Genomic DNA, 18,390 nt, shown 5'->3' on the forward strand with positions numbered 1-18,390 from the left:
CCAGAATGCCCCCAAAAGCATTTTGTAAAGTGTGCTGAGCCTATATAATAAAACTACTGCATATCATTACATACAAAACATTTTTCGTTCTTTCATTCATTTGGCCCATTAAGTTGTAAAATATGGAAACAACCAACAAACTTCTACATCAAAAAGGCATCCCTTCCTCTGTGCTACTTATCAGTTGCCTCAAGCTGTTATAAAATCTGTAATTTTAAACTGTCCTTTCCACCTCAGCAAAGCTTTGAGCATTTATACAACTAAAAAAATATATATTTTCCCAATAGCTTGAAAGAAGAAAGGAAGAGCTTAAAGCAAAACTCATTCACTACCAAATACATCAAGGCTGTCCAGAGCCCTCAAACTCAATGCTTTCCCAGGAAGCACCTTCTTTAGTTGTGGTTTTCAGTCTGACCCAGGCGTCAATGAAAGCCCTGCCCCAACCCCACCAGGTACGATTATACATCTTGTCATCAAAACAGCAAATTTTCCGTCAAGCCATTTCTCTTCCTCTTTTTTTTTTTTTTTTTGCTACTACTTTTCAATGACATTTTAATTGAGATCTGTCTTAATGTACAGGCTAAAAAGCGAACAACACTTCGATAATGAGACAAAATGAAACTGCTGACAGATAATAATACAGAAAGAATGGGCAGTTCAAATTCACACACTGGCATTCAAAAAAACAACAAAACCTCGCAACTTTCTTTCAAGATATTTGCTATGCGGAAGACATTCTGCTTTCCAGTCTCATAAACCAATTTTTCCCAGCTAGCTTTCACTCAGTTTGCATATGACCCCTGGCCTGAGTCTGTTGGAGTTTTAACGGCAATCTGGTTTCTTCAGTATAACAGAGGGGGGGTTAAGGATATAGATCTAGGCTGGACACGGTAGCTCACACCTGTAATCCTAGCACTCTTGGAGGCTGACGCTGGAGGATCGCTTGAGCTCAGGAGTTCCAGACCCCACCCGTGGCTACAAAAATAGAAAAATTAGCCGGGTGTGGTGGCATGTGCCTGTAGTCCCAGCTATTTGGGAGGCTAAGGCAAGAGGCTCGCTTAAGCCCAGGAGTGTGAGGCTGCAGTGAGCTATGATGACACCACTGCACTCTACCCAGGCAACAGAGCAAGACTCTATCTCAAAAAAAAACAAAAATATAGATGTAAAATCTGGCTCTCCCACTTCCCACCTACCTGACACCATGCAAGTTACCTAATGTCTCCATATCTCATTTCAACATCCATAAAATGGCAAAAATAATGAAATAGTTATACCTAACAGGGTTGTAATTAAGTGAGCTCATTAAATAAGAATACCTTTATTCATTTTTTTCCAGGATCTTACTTTCAAGTGATTTATTCATTTTTATATTCTATAATTGTTCAGCCCAGTACCTGGCTGTAGTGCACACTCAATAAATGGTAATTACTATCACTGTCATCTGTATGTGCAATTCAATGGCCAATGCCAAAGGGCTAATCACTTTTCAAGTCAATGCTTTTCTTGTTGAGACCTGCCAGTTTCCAGAACTGATCCAACAAATTAGTTTTATGTAGCTCATTACAGAACAGACACAAAGCAAATTATAACAAAATAGAGAAAATTAAGCTTCAAATGTATTAAGTAACACTGACAGCAAACACTAAGATACTGGTGTGGGGGTCTGATACTCTTACTTAAGCAACAACATTCTGACCAACTCATTTGCTTCTTCTCATCTCCAACCTCATACTTAGAAGGCCTCCAGGAAGTACAGTGTATTTCCCTACTTTTAAAAAAGTTACATATTAAAATATCTGAAATAGGCAAAATTAAATACTTCCCCAACAGCTTATGTCAGGAGAGTCATCTCTATCCAGAAGGTCTATTTATTTTGTAATAAAGAACAAAAAGGCTTTCTTGAAATTCTTATTTCGGAACAAGAATGTAAATATAATCCGTGCATGTAACAAAATTAAGTGGGATTAATCATTAGCATATTTGTTCTCTAACTGCCTGCACACAGGTCAGTTAGGTACCTGCGTCACTGACATTACAATGCCTAGCACCTGGTAAAATATAGCACAGGCAAACATTACGTATGTGTACAGTAGTCAAATATTTTATTTCCCTAAAGAACATAAATATTCAAGTTTTTCATGAACATCACATGGCCTAAATTCTTCTAAACTGAAGAGACTGAGGACAAAGATATCAAAACAATATAACAAACATGCAATTTATGTTACGCAACTTGCCTGCCATGGCTAAAGAGGAGCTCATCAGGGCCAACATGGTGACCACATAATGGGAAGTCATTTTTATTCTCCAACAGTGTGTCTCGTCCAGTCACCTCTGCCTGCTGTTCTTCAGAAAGCAGACGATCTTTGCAAATCAGAAGTGGTCTTAAAATTCCTCTTAGCAATTTTCAAATCACCTGTAAAAGTAAACAAACTTCAATAAGAAAACAGTGCAAAAACTTTTCATAAACACACATTAAAGTTAAACAGAATTTCTGAAAAGCATTAAGATAAGTAATTTATCTTAAAAGGTGCCAAGAAAAACTCAAGAGAACTAGGGTGAGGGTGGTAACTATCTAATAAAGAGGTTTATAGCAAATACTGTTGGAAATGCCATGCTTATTTTTTGTTTTGTTGTTTTTGTTTTGTTTTGTTTTGTTTTTTGAGATAGAATCTTGCTCTGCCACCCTGGCTAGAAAGCAGTGGCATCTTCACAGCTCACTGCAACCTCAAATTCCTAAGCTGGGCCTATCCTCTTGCCTCAGCCTCCCGAATAGCGGGAACTATAGGCACAGGCAACAATGCCAGGCTAATTTTTCTGTTTTTTGTAGAGATGGGATCTCGCTTTTGCTCAGATGGCTCTCGAACTCCTGAGCTCAAGCCATCCTCCCACCTCGGCCTCCCACAGTGCTAGAATTATAGGTGTGAGCCACCACGCCCAGCCTATTTTTGACATTTTAAATCTTTGGTTTTATACAGAATTTTCAGGAATGTAGAGGAAAATCGGGGTGCACCTGAAATGTACCATCACCAGTTATGTTGTGGTACTAAAGTAATCGATACTTGATACATGTACTCCCTAGTGCCAGCAAGAAAACACCAACAGCTCTGATTAGAGACTCAAACTAATGCTATAATGACAGGGTTATCACAAGGATCAAATTAAATTACACTGAGAATCAATCCGAAAAAATAAACATAAAAAGGCAAGGTTCTTATTTCAACTGTTTGCCAACATTTTAATGGGAGAAAGTCTTCCCTGTCTCTCAGCCCCATCAGAGACTATCTGGTTACTGGACTAGAGGATACAGAAGGTCCTTTCCAAGCTTTTCCTACCCAGAGTCTTGAATGAGAGTTTTATGGTAGTTTTCTTATCTTGAATATTCTTCCCAAGGCCCTGTTCCCTCACTTACACATTCGGATGTATATTTTCCAGCCCTCTATCCCTAAACCGGCCACAACCCACAAAGGTTGTTCAACAAACATTAATTGAGCACCTACTATGTTCCAAGCATTGTTCCTTCTCATTAGGAATAAAAGTTATCCAACACTGAATAAAAGTGCAAAGAACCTGCCTGATCCAAACACTAGGAAAGGCAGGATGGTGGAGTTTCCAGGAACCGTCTCCAATACCTGGGGTTGTTACCCACACCTAGGAAATATCATCCGCAGAACCTGCTCACTACCTCCAGAGACAAAGCCAGTTTGGTCATTTGCACATACAATATAAAAATATTAAAACAATAACAAAATGAGTTTCTAATTAAATGGTCTTAGTTCATTGCATCAAGTGTTAAGAGAAAGATATTTAAAATGTCTCTCTGCAGTTATAACACTAACTGCCTACATATGAGAAGGGGGGAAATAGCGTGATTAGGGGACAGGGGTGGGAGGGATCAGGAGCCTTTTCACTGAATTCCCTTCTGGGTTTGTACCATGTGCAAGTACTACCTATCCAAAATAGTAACAACAAGCTTCTAATTTCAAAAAGGATTTCTAAGATATGCCTTAAAACTAAATTATTGCATATGCAGAAGGGACTATGGCTCAATCTTGGTATATGATAGTGATTAAAAGCTTAGTATGAATAGAACATGGGTTGTGATGGCAGTTATAAATCTGCCTAGGTGTGAGCCCAGTCCACCTCTCAAATGGGTGATGTTAGGGAAATTACTCAAGAATGAACCTATCCCATGGTTGGATATGGTAAGCTGTTGTGAAGATTGAGTTGTTTTATATTTATATATATATATATATATATATACACACACACACACACACACACACACACACACAATGCTTTAGGGAAGTGCCTAACACATAATCAATAAATATTAGCCATTATAACTGTACTGTATCACTACTTGTCCATTCTCTTTGAGGAATTTATGCTGGAAAAGTAGAGAAATGGTGTGTAGCTATTTGTGTAATTCTTAGCTAGTGTAAAACCAGGTCAATCTTTTGTTTACTGCAAAATAAACATTACAATAGACCAAATAAAGGAGATAAGCCAATGAGTGGAATCACTAAAAGAACAAAATTGCCAGTCAAGTTGAGGCACAAGTCATTGGTGACACAGTAGTCTTCTCTCAAAAGCTGACTATATTATAGAGATAATTTGGAAGCCATTAAGATGACTTTAATCATCCATCGCAGTCCAACATTTCTGTCACCATAATTCCACATCACCTCAGATCACATGGTAATCTTCTCTGGTAACTTAAAAATTCAACAACAGCAAAGAGAATTTGTCCCTCTTTTTTCCCTTCAAAAAATTAAATGTCCTGAATGGATTGACAACGAAAAACCTCTCTAAAAGAATGCACTATCTCAGCAAATGCTAAAGATAATTTTTGTAAAGCAAAACTCTGTAAGGAGGCCGGGTGCGGTGTCTCACACCTGTAATCCTAGCACTCTGGGAGGCCGAGGCAGGTGGATCGCTCGAGGTCAGGAGTTCGAGACCAGCCTGAGCAAGAGCGAGACCCCCGTCTCTACTAAAATAGAAAGAAATTATCTGGCCAACTAAAATATATATAGAAAAAATTAGCCGGGCATGGTGGCGCATGCCTGTAGTCCCAGCTACTCGGGAGGCTGAGGCAGAAGGATTGCTTAAGCCCAGGAGTTTGAGGTTGCTGTGAGCTAGGCTGACGCCCCGGCACTCACTCTAGCCCGGGCAACAGAGTGAGAGACTGTCTAAAAAAAAAAAAAAAAACCCTGTAAGGAGATCTCAGAAGATGGCTTCCGAGAGGATTTGTATGGGGCACATAAACAGTAAGCAGCACGAGGCTTACGGGAATATTTAAGCAGCTTGCGACGCCCCCTGCCCACAGCTGCAGAGGGTCTGAGGGATTGTGCTGCGTGGATCCAGGGGCTTAAACTAGGTCTGAATGAACCTGTGGAAAAGAAAGGCAAATGGTTCTATTAAAAATATAAACTGCAAATTGCTGACAAGAATATTGGGCAATTATTAAAATGCAGCAATTACAGATATAATAGAGCCAAGCTAAACAGTTTGATGCCCAAAGGCAAACCACAGCAAGTTTACACCGGATCTTAAAACATCTCCGAGGAAGTCCAAGACAAGTTGAAACTACATACTGCTATTTGTAACAAAGAGGGAGCTTTTCTTCTTTTAGCTTAAAAGTCCCTCTATAATGTAACTTGTTTGAAAAGAAAATAAACTGCAGAGAGTTTTTGTCTAATCTCCCGAGTGTGGTGACAGGCTCCTAAGGCAGAGGAGAACAAAAAGGGAAGCGTCTCATTCCCATTCAGTTGAACTCCAGTTTGGGCCACAACTCGTACATATCAGCGCCTTAACACACAACTTAGGGATTGGTTCTCTAATCAGAAGAATGCAGGATGACTGAAGACTTCTGAAAAGTTGTAGCTTTGAAATAAAATTAGGGAAATACAAACTCTTTCTTCTGTGAGGTTCTACCACACTGACTTTGCAAAGACCAGGGTTTCCTGATCCTAGCTTTTTTATGTCACTGAATCTCTGGACTTTATGAACTAAATGCTTCCTTTAGAAATATCAACAGAGTACTCTGAGATCGGGAAAGAACAATTTGGGGTGTACTGTGCAATAGTCATTTTGCCCGTATTTCAAAGCAATGTGTTCCATTCAAAGGGTACGAGAGTGCTTCGTATGCACAAATTAACAGAAGAAAATTCTGAGAGTTTCATGGGTTAAAAAAGAAAAGATGAATGTACTATTAATTCTGCTAATTTCAGAGTTCCCCTGTGTTTATTTCTGAGGACATTAAGCATGGAACCCCACCTTCCCTAGTGATCCAACAGAGTGCACAGGTACAGACCAGGATTAGCTGGAAAGCCTACCTAAAAGAATCCTTAAAACCATCACAGATTAAACCAATGTTCAAAAGGAACTAGTTGGGAACATCAGTCCCTCAGGTGAGAATTTTTTTAAAGAGCAAATGTCTTAGAGGAAATCCATGTCAAAATGGATTTCTGGCAATAGGACAAGAGCAAGTAAGAAAAAAGTACTAACTTCCCCTTAGATGGCCCACATGCCTGGCTAGATCCATGAAATGATTCAAAATCAGCACTGAATTAACTTGTAGCTGATCAATTTTTCGGTTAAAAAAAATAGCATGCTAAAGATATTGAATGATTTTTAAGGTTGGAAGATATCAACATGATTTTATTGACGAAGAAAAAACCCAAACCCCAAGACCAACACTTGCCTAAAACAACTTAGCAGAGTCAAGGCCAGAAACCGGGTCTCTCTCCATCAGCACCAACCTCTCAGCTTCAAGTCTGTCACCACAAACTGGGAACCATTTCTCCCCCTCAATATTCAATCTCTGAAAACAGAACCTTTATTTCCAAGAGAGGGGGAAGCCTACCTAGGCTGCCAACACACACTGGTGTTTCCATCTTGACATGCGCTCTGCACAAATCTTAACTGATCACAGCTGTGACTTAACTTGAGGCCTGTGGGTACCAGCTGTAATAAATAAACAATCCTTGGTAATGCCAACCTCAAAGTTCTCTGAAAAATGCAAACAGCAAGGTGAAGCACAAACCTGTGCCTCATCATATCCTAATGCTGATGTTGTTTTGCCCTCAATCAGAAGAAGAAAAGAAAATCAGGAAAATATTCAATAAATGTGAAGATATATTGAGTGGAATTTAAAAATTACCATTGCCTAAACTCAAATAATAAATAATACCTGAGTTTCTAGTACTTACACATGAAATGGTTTTCTTTTTTTTTTTTTTTTTTTTGAGACAGAGTGTCACTTTGTTGCCCTGGCTAGAGTGAGTGCCGTGGCATCAGCCTCGCTCACAGCAACCTCAAACTCCTGGGCTTAAGCGATCCTACTGCCTCAGCCTCCCGAGTAGCTGGGACTACAGGCATGCGCCACCATGCCCGGCTAATTTTTTATATTTTTTTTTTAGTTGGCCAGATAATTTCTTTCTATTTTTAGTAGAGACGGGGTCTCGCTCTTGCTCAGGCTGGTCTCGAACTCCTGACCTTGAGCGATCCACCCGCCTCGGCCTCCCAGAGTGCTAGGATTACAGGCGTGAGCCACCGCGCCCGGCCGAATGAAATGGTTTTCTAACAGACCATTAAAATGTTTCTAGTCTGCCATATAAGTAAATTTTTTGGAGAAATACACAGCTAAGTCCACAAATGTTTAAACAACAGCTGGTAGAAGAATTGTTCTGGTGGCTATTAACATGCTGATCAGGGCATTTGGAAAAGAGGTAGATAGATGACAGCCATATCTAGCTTGGTAGCCTATAAGAAAGGGGTGTACAGGATGTAGGACAGATACTGTTTGTCTGATGACATTTGGATGCCCTTTAAGAACCTGTACACAGAGGAAGCAAAGCCACCTTCCTGAGTCACAACAGAAACTCAGATTTCTCTACTCTACAGGGAAGTCGGGTAATTCCAAATCCCCATTTTCAGATACGTTTGGCACAAAGAGAGAAAAGTCCTGTATATGGATAAGAAATCTTTGGAATCACACCCAAGCACAAATGATATTCAACAAATATTTACTACTATGTGCCTGGCACCATTCAAGATGCGAAGGGTACAGCAATGACAAAAGGAGCCAAAAATCCTTCCCTCATGGAGTTTATATTCTAGCTCATATCATTTACTGCTTTAGGCAAGATGTTTAATTTCCTGAGCTTCATTTCTTCTTTCAACAAATCTTTCTTTGTTGCTTACTCTGCCAGGCAATGGGGATATTATGGCCAAAGAGACATGTTCTTTGCCTTCATGGGCTTAAAGTCTGGTGAGACAAACAGACAAATAATCACAAATTTGCAATTACACAGTATGATAAGAGCTCTAAAGGAAAAGTATCCACAACCTGAGGATAAGCAGAGGTTTAAAAGGTCAGGTGAGGAATGACACTACAGGTAGAGGGAGCACCTCGGGCCCCTGACGCTGGAAGGAACAGGCTGCTGAGCCGAAAGGAAAAGAGAAGAGGAATAAGGTTTAAGAAAGGCTTTAAGCAGGGAATGGTGTGATCAGATCAAGTTTTTAAAGACTTCCCTCGACACTGTGCGGAGAACAGACTGAAAGGAGGCCAGAGTGCATGGAAGATCAGTTCAGATTTTTACAGCAGATCAGACAAGAAAGGACAAAGGCTTAGATCAGAATGGAGCCTCAGTTTCTGCCTTTGTAAGGAGTTAAAATACCATGAATGAGAGACTAAAGAATAAATAAATAAGAAATAAAGGAGTTAGCAAACTAAACTTACCTACATCACAGGATTATTGTAAGAATCAAATGAGACGGTACATGCACAGTATTAAAAGCTATTAATATCATTATCTATCATTAGCAGGCTGTTTCTACCAAAGAGGTTTATCATCTTGAGGTCTAAGGTTAATTAAGTTCCCAACACACTGTGGCTGCCAGTGGCAGGAAAAGAAAGGAGGAAGAACACTCTAACTGGCTGTACTAGTAGGCATGGGGGAGGCGGAAGGCACAAAGGACACGAGATAAGCAGAGACACTGGACTCCACTCTCCCTGCTCCACACTGGATGCCTTCAGAGGCTGGGTGTGCTGCCCCTCCTGGGCCTGGACACCCTCACTCCAACCTAAGATCAACACACGGGCCCCAGCATTCTTGATATCCTTGGGGCTGAACTTCACTCGGTCCTTAAAAGCATAACAGACCTCACTCCCAAGCAAAATACAGCAAAAAAAAAGGAGGGGGTGGCATGGATACATTTCAGAAGGTTGTACAAGACCATGTTTTGTTCAAATCCACAAACTAGGTAGGATTTCCCACCCACCCTCACAATACTCTAAGAATTACCTTTTCACATATAAGATTTTTGTATCCTCGGGCTAGTCTGATGGTAGTGGGTTAACAAAACTTATTAACATTAATGTCACTAAAGTTGGTATACAACACCCCCACACTGCTAAATTTGACTGGCTTAAAAAAGAACAAAAATTACATTAAAAAATTAACATGTCATAATATAATAATGTCATAATATCAATAAATAAATCCTGTTCACCAAGTATCAAAAAAAGGATTTTTGCATCCAAAGATTTCTGTTGCTTATCATTTATAAGGGCATCTGCTTTTAAGATAGAAATAATAGAGAACTATACTTGGAGGTTTAAAACCTAGCTTACCCAGCTGTGTTGCATTGGACAAGTCATTTAGCCTCCACCACTCCCTCATCTATAAATGGTAGTAATTTTTTTTTTCTCAGAGACAGGATCTCACTCTATCTCCCAGGCAAGTGCAGTGATGAAATCACAGCTCACTACAGCCTCAAATTCCTGGGCTCAAGTGATCCTCCCATTTCAGCCTCCTGAGTAGCTGGGACTACAGGCACGTGCCACCACACCCAGCTAATTTTTTTTTTTTTTTTTTTTTTTTTTTGGTAGAGACTGGGTCTTGCTATGTTGCTCAGGCTGGTCTTGACCTCTTGGCCTCAAGGGAACCTCCCAAAATGCCTCAGCCTTCCAAAGTGCTAGGATTACAGGTGTGAGACACCACATCCAGCCAGTAACAATATTTTGATTGTAATATATGAGATAGAATATGGGCATGGTACCTAAAACAATACCTGGACTACACAGATCATTTTAAATAAATAATACTCATTAGTGTTTTTATGGTTAAAATATACCTAGACTTTCAAAAAAAATAAGCAAACTACTTGTAGCAAGATAAATAGCAGTTTATTGCAAGTTTTAGAATAATTTTGAGATTTGAATTCTAGACTTTATCTAGAATTTCAACAATTCCCTCCATCACCAAAAATAATGATTCCAAATGCAATACAAGATATGAGTTCTAAAGATTCATAATGTTGCAAAGCTGTTCAAAAGGATGGTGAAGCCACTGCCTCAATATTTCTGGTATAAATTAAAAGGATCTGTCTCCATGACTCTCCACAATTCTATTTTATGATTCCCTAATTAGCTGCAGGGGTTTAGCTAGGGGCTGCAGAGCCTAGCCTGGCACTGCCATCAAACCAACCAAGCTACCTAAAACGAGAAATCAGATGTCGGTATAAGGTTTGAAATCATGAAGCTGTAATTACTCTAGCAAAATTCAACACACCTGAATATGCTCAGGACAACTGTCATCATACCTCTGGCCCTAGCAAGCACCTGGCCATTGAAAAAATGCTCTTGAAAAAAGCTTTTGGAAAGCTACAGCTCTTAAACTTCTAGTAGACATTCGATGCAATACATTGTAATTTACTGAAACGTTTGATTCATATGTTTATTTATATTTGCAGGACTCTGCAAATATATGAATTCAGAATAAACACTCTAGCAATAGATATGGTACTAATTACAATGAAGCATTTTTTTTCTTCTCACTTCCAGTATAAAATTATTCCTCTGGCGTGAGGGCAGTCCCTCAATAGATACATTTCAATTATTTAACTCATATAATTTGGTAAGGAAAGGGTTCAGCAGCCCAGGCATGTGAAACATTAAGAATTAAAACCTTTCATGGGTTGCCCACTGCTGTCAGGATAAAGACGAAAACTCTTCACCTGCCCTACTTACTCCAAGCTCATCCTCTGGGCACTCCAGCCACACTAATGTCAGTCCCACAAAAAGGCCACATCCTCGCCTTCCAGAAGCAATGTTCACTGTGCTGGAACTCAATATCCTTCCACAGTTCCCCTAAGACGGCCACTTTCTAACATCTCTAGGTCTCAGCATAAGCCTTACTTCTTTAAAGAAACCTCCTCTGATTCCCTCTGATGAAGTTAAATTTGGACACCTGGAATGCAGTGCAATCCAACTCTGCAGGTTAATCTATATGCAATTATTTCCCTCCAGGTATGCCTTTCCCACTGTCTGTTAACGCCAGCAAGACGAATCATAGTCTATCTAGACCTGGCTTGTAGTGGGCATCCAATGAAGGTGCCATAATGGATAGCAAGTATGAAATAGTATTGTGCACATTATAATAAAAATAGTATGGTAACATGATAAATTATTAGAACATTTCTCAATATCAAATGACAAACCAACAAATAAAAAACTGCAGGCATACCCAAAGGAACAGGAGGTGGGAGTTCTACCATCAACATGTTTTACAAGCTCAGACATTCTTGGTCTTAGTTTCTTAATCTGTAATACGAAGTGATTAAACAAGAACATCTTTTATTCTATATCTTCTGGGTCTTTGCAGTCAGAAAAAAAATCTTTTATACTATACCTTACTTATAATTGTCATTATATGGACTAACAATCCTGAATCCCTCCTAGAAAATGAGACTTCAGGCACACTTGTGGAAATTCGAAAAGTATGATCATTGGCAAGTAGGAATAACTTGACAAAAGTGGGAAGCATTACCCAAGAAAATCATTAAACTTGATAACAAAAGAATAAATAAAATATGAATACTACATTAGCTATTTTAATATATAACTTATATAAACAAAAAAAATTAAATGCAGTATCTTTCCAGCAATATAAGCATACACAAAACCTGAATTTTGTCAGAGCTGCCCATTTTGTTAAAACCTGCCATTTTTATGCTATTCCTTAAAGTCCAGGAACTCTACTCTCCTCACTTCATTCCAGAAGCCACTTCTGATTAATCCCATCCCACTGTAAACACTGTCTCCTTAGTATTTTGTGTATAATTTGTTCCATGTTATCTTCTACTCAGAGCCAACTCAGAATGTTAGAAATAGATAGTATCTACTCCAACTCTTTAATTTTACAGATTAGCAAACCAACAAGTAGCAAGGCTCAATGACTAGCCCACTGTTACACAGCTATTATAGTTAGCAGCAAAGCCAAGACTTGTCTACGTGCTGCTTTGTAATTATTCTGTGGTGCTCAAGTGTTTACACCTCATTCCCCTTCCTTCTAGAGACTAACACCTTGTTTCTTTTGACCCCACATAAATGTCTTACCTACTGTCTATTGAGCACCTACTGTGTGCTTCACAATTTCTCATTTAATCCTCTCAAAAACCCAAGGAGATAGATGCCCTTTTTTTCACTTCATTTTATAGTGAAAAAAGTGAGACTTCAAGATGCTAAGCAACCCCAGGGCACTAGGTGATAAGTCCTGGCACCAGGATTTGAGCCCAGGTCTGTGTAATTCCACAGCCCATGCTCTTAACCACTACAAACAGGGGCTCCTCCAGAAACAGCTGACCTCCAAAAAAAAAAAGGCAGGGACTGTGCCTGATTGCTAAACTACTGTGGACATCAACCAGGCCCTGCATGGACAGCCACCTTCTGGTGGTGGGCAGTCTGACAAGCTCTGACACAAGGACAAGTTACTTTGTTCTGAAACCAGAGTGGCAAGTCTCAATTAGTTTACTTCATTCATTCACTCAACAATGTATTAGCACCTACCATATGTTGGGTCCTGTTCAGGGAGCCGGGCACACAGCAATGTACTAAAGGCATCCCTGTTTTCATGGAGTTGACCCTCTAATGGAAGGGACAGACAACAAACATATAATATGCATCACAGGCAGTGGGGACAGCAAGTGCAAGGGCACTGAGGTGACAATGCTTGGTATTGTCCAGGAGCAGAGTACAGTATCATGTAGTGGAAAATGTGAGGTCCCACGTGCATTCAAATACCTGTCCTGCCTCTTTCAAGCAATATAATTGGGTGCAACTTACTTGAACCTCCACATCTGATCTGTAAAGACAATGATTCTATCTCCTTCCTGGGGTTGTTATGAGGATTAAGTAATAACATATAAGGCACTTAATACCTAGTGTGTTGTTAGGCTTCAGGAAATGGTAGCTATGATTATTTTTAACTAGTTATTGATAACTCAGCTCCATTCAAGACAATTTATTTTCAATTTGATAGCTTTGAATCCCAGGGTTAAATTACACTGTCAGATTTGTATATGGCCAATAACTTCCTCCTAAGCCTTTGGCTTCCTTGGCTGGGCTTCCTGTCCTGACGAGGAGGGCCCTGAAGGAAGCACACAGATGTTATCTCAGTAAGAGCGGGAGACAAATTACTCTAGCTCTACTGTTGCATTAATAGAAATCATGCTCTTCATTTCACATATCCCTACCCCCAAGAATCTAACGCTGCTTCAGTACTGAATGTATTGCCCCTTGGATACAAGTATTGGTTTTACAAGACCAGGTCCCACCAGTCTTGACTCCTCACTTGCACCACGGACAGGAGCGAGTAGTAATTTCAATATAATCCTCTCTATGTTGAGAAGGGTTAAACTTCATTCCAAAATTAAGACAGTAATTTAATTTTTAAAAGTCCTTTCTCCAATGTCCTTTTTGCCTGAAATTAACATTTTTCAAAGAAATTAGAATATCAAAGCAAAACTCAAGAGTCATCTGGCGTGGCAGCCCCGAGACTGTTCCTTAGGGCACAGCCCCCAAGCAAGGCAACTATAGAAGGTACCTTGAGCAACCAAGCAGATGGGCTCAGAACCAAGGAAGATGTCACAGCCCCCAAGGACATTCTGCCCCTCTTCCCCATACCCTAGCTCATTTCCTTAATGCTGTGTTTATTTTTCATCTTTGTAGACTGATGGGTTAGAGGGCAAACCACAAGCAAGAGAAGCCACAGTAAGCCCATGCCTGCTAGAGGTAAAACGGGAATCATCCCAAACCACTTTAATGCTGGGGAGAGCCCACAGTAGCTGCTTCAAGTCAGACAATGAAAAAGAGGTCAGTGTTCAAGTCTTAAATAGGCTTTTTAAAAATCAGATTCTCCTCCTTCCAGACAGAGCTAATGTTCTCCCCACCCCCTTTTTCTTTTAGAGACAGGGTCTTGCTCTGTTGCACAGGCTGAAGTGCAATGGTGCAATCCTCAAACTCCTGGGCCCAAGAAATCCTCCCACCTTAGCCTCCCAAAGTTCTGGGATCATAGGCATGAGCCACTGCACCTGGCCTGATTTTCTCTTTTTAATGCCCTGAGTGCACATATAACTGGAGCTATAGGAAATCCATGAAATCTTTCTTCATCTCTTTCATTTATTCATTCAATAAATATTTATGCAGTGTCTGCTCCATGCCAAGACTGTTCCAGGTATGAGGATTCAACAGGAAACAAAACATGAAAATCTCTGCCCTGATGGAGCTTACATTCTAGTCAGGGGAGACAAACTATAAACAAGATATGTAATTGCATAATATATCAGACAAAGAGAAATGCTAAGAAAACAAAACAGAGAAGAGGGAAAGGAAGTATGTGTGTGGGTCTCTGGTTTGTTTCTGTTTTGAATAAGGACCTACAGGAAGTGAACTCTGTAGGTATTTGGGAGAAAAACACTCCAAGGGAAAGAAAGAGCACATGCAAAGGCCCTGAAACAGCGTGTCTGGCGTGCTCAGGGACAGAAAGCAGGCCAGGCAGCTGGAGCAGAGTGAGCAGACCAGAGAGCACAGGAGGGAGGTCAAAGGGGTAATGGGCAAGGGAGTGGTGGGCTGCTTGTCCAGGGCTTTACAGATCACTCTAAGAATTTTGGCTTTTACTCTGAGAAAGACAAGAATAAGAGAGTGTTATAAGCAAAGGAATAATGGGATCTGACTTAGGTTTTAGAAGAATAATCATTCCAGCTATGTGGCGGAGCCTAAATTGCAGAGGGGCAAGGAGGAAAACATGCTCCCTAGCTGTGTGATCTTGAGGAGGCCACCTAACCTCCCTGGTTGTTCTCATCTTTAGAGGGACTTAAAGACAATTATTCTAAGCCCCACTCTAAACCTAAACTTAATGATTCTGAGTTAATTTGCTGAGTCTTTCCTATAGCTATAATTTATATAGACTGTAAGCCTGATCTTTCGTCAAAGCTTTAACTGAAGTGGAACTGAGTTGAAGAAGTCAGTTTGACGAACACATACTACCAACCAGGCCCATGCCACAACCCAGCATACAAAGACCATACGACTTGCTCCTGCTCTGGGAAAGTCCACAGTCTTCCAGAGGAAGAAAGCACGTTCTCATGAGCTAGCAAGAGAAGCACCTGCCAGGAGGAGCATGTGAAGCTGTCACCAAAGGAGCTGACAACAGAGAGAGCCTGGAAAAACAATCGGGGACCACCACAGAGAAGGGAAAGGAGGGACGTGGGAAGTAAAGGTGGTGGCACGTGCACTACAAAAGTAGTATGTTGGGTTTTGGACTCAATTTTAAAAGAAAGACCTACAGAACAACCAGGTGGCACCATCCATTAGGCTGCTAGGAATATGGGTATGAAATATAAAACTGGGAGTTACTGCCATGAAGCACAGAAATATGAGCAACGAGGAGAGGGGAGGGGAGGGGAGGAGAGGGGAGGGGAGGGGAGGGGAGGGGAGGATAGGGGAGGGAGGGGAGGATGGGGAGGGGAGAATAGGGGAGGGGAGGGGAGGGAAAATGGAACCCTGGAGAATACCAACACGAAGGGATTGAGCATGGAAAAAGAAGAATGAAGAGAGATCAGGAACGTAAGGGGAAAACCTGGAGAACTAGTTCCAGGGAATCCAAGAAAATAAAATGTGGGGAAAAGAGGAAAGTATAGCAGCAAATGCATGAGGGAGAGGACAATGAAGATGCTGACCGAAAGCAAGCAGGGAACTTTGCACTTAGCACCTCGCTGCCTGTGTCATGGAGAGGTGGGCGTGGGAGCCGGCCTGCAGCAGGCCACGGAGTAAATGGGAGGTGAGAAGAAAAGAAGCAAGGGCTAAAACTAGCCCTGACAAGGCTACATGTTATCAAAGCTTCTGTGCCATCAGGAAAGTCTTATTCAACACTCTGTGGAGGTGTAAGGTGTGAGAAACAGGAACTAAGACCTGCTGGGGGTGATCTTCTGGTGGTGGAAAGGAGATTTCTTAGTTAACACCTAGGTCTCACGGGACCACTAATCCTGAAACTAACAGCAGGCACTCAGAAAGGCTAGTAGCTTCTGACAAGTGCTGAGGACAATATATTCACCCACACATCGTCCAACTACTTAGGCTTCTCACCTCCATACCCTTCTCACACTAGCATCCCTAGTTTTTCTCCCCTAGCAGAATAATGCTACAGCAGGGACTACATTTCAGTTCAAAGCATGGTAAAAGGTGTAACAAAAAACCATAGCACGTACTACCAAATATGATGCTGTGAGCCCATAACCTGGCACCATTCAGACAGAACAAGGCATCACCAAAAACACAAGCCGGGTCCCAGAACACTGGGCCCAAACCCCTTAGTGTCAGCACATGCTGCCTAAATGCTCTTCCGTTTGCTCTCTGAGAAACAAAAAAGAGCCAAAGGAGGAGAAAGTTTTTAATCCTAAAATTATTCTTATTTTCCAATACACAGTGCTTAAGAAAAATCTGAAAGTCAACAGAAAAAATAGCAGATTCTTTAAAATGTGTGTCTACAGTTCTTTCTCCTTTACCCTCTGCAAAAGAGCAACCCAACTCCCAAATGATCATTTTTCTTGGCTTAATTTCACTATTTTTTTGTGATACATAATTGGAAACAGACTGCTTTTTCCTGGCTTTAAAGAACAGGATCTTCGGGGTTATAAGAGTTGCCAACTACAGAACCTCAACCTTAGCAAAATTTCTTTTGCAAACTTCTTACCTATACACCTAGTTAAAATATATATTAATTCCAAATAAAACATCTAAATTCCTTGTTATTATGCAAAAGTGGATTTTCTCCTAACAAATTAGATATTCCTCTCCCTTTCTTTGCCTCCCTAACCATTTAAACAAAGTGGAATCCTGCTTTGTGTTCAGCTATCTCCCATTCAAACATTACCAAAAGCCCTACCCAGCATGGTATCTACATGGGATACTTTCTGGAGGCATTTTCAAGAATTTAGTAGAACTGGTTCCACAGGAAACCTCCCTATTTAGCCCACACACTGAACGAAATTAAAACCTTGAACATCTTAGAAAGCAACCACTCTAAAAATGAAATAAAGATGCCACAAACTGAAAAAGGCATAAATACGGAAAAACGTGAAATGTAACAAGATCATCCTTCCCCTGGCTCCTGTGTTAAAAACATGATACAACCAATGGCTGTGCAGCAACTGTAATGAATAATGAGTATGATAGATTAAAAACAAAAAGACAGGTGGCTTTACAAAATGGGTTGTTAGCCTAAGTATTTTTTCATGATTCATATGGTATATTACAAATATAAGACAACGATCTCTCTAAATCTCAAATATAAGAAAACTAATAGGAATTGTCTGCTCAGAAAGTCTTTGGCAAAAAGAGAGAGACCAGCAATAGTAAACAAGCCCATTTAGAATATCAGAAACTTCTCCCACACACATAGGGAAGACCTTACACTGCAATGATGCAAAATGTACGTAATGAGTCAATGGTGCTTTCCCTTAAGGTTGAATTTAATTTGCCAGCCAACTGCACAAAGTCTAATGCAACAAAATGAGACATTGATTCTTTATGGACACTCAAGAGTTTTGTCTTTGAGTATATTTTGTTTTAAAGAAAAAAACCATAAAAGAGGGAACTCAACAGTGAGTGAGAATCACACAAAAGCACTTAGGGTGCCACGTGAACAAAGGGCTTTGTGATTAGAATGTAAGTATTTCACCTCAAATAACCTTCTAAGTATGAAGAAAAAAGCCACATTCTACACCAGCAATTATCATACAGTTAGCTAATTATAAAATGAAATTTGCAAATAGCCACCAGTGTATTTTTGCATCCAGAGACCAATAGCATACTGTCAAAACACATAAATCACTAAAAATGCTAACAAAATGATACTCCCAAAAGGGACTCTTTTCACTCACTAAATGGAATTAAGTATTCATCAAGTTTCCATTAACAAAATAGTGTGATAAAAATTAAAAAAGAAATTCAAAGTTCTGCTAGACCCTGCACCTGGCCTATTTGGCATTCTCACCCACCAGTGGTGGTTAGTCATCGAGCCTCCGAAACTGCAGACCTGCTCC

This window comes from Eulemur rufifrons, chromosome 8 (assembly GCF_041146395.1).
Source record: "Eulemur rufifrons isolate Redbay chromosome 8, OSU_ERuf_1, whole genome shotgun sequence".
NCBI lineage: Eukaryota > Metazoa > Chordata > Mammalia > Primates > Lemuridae > Eulemur > Eulemur rufifrons.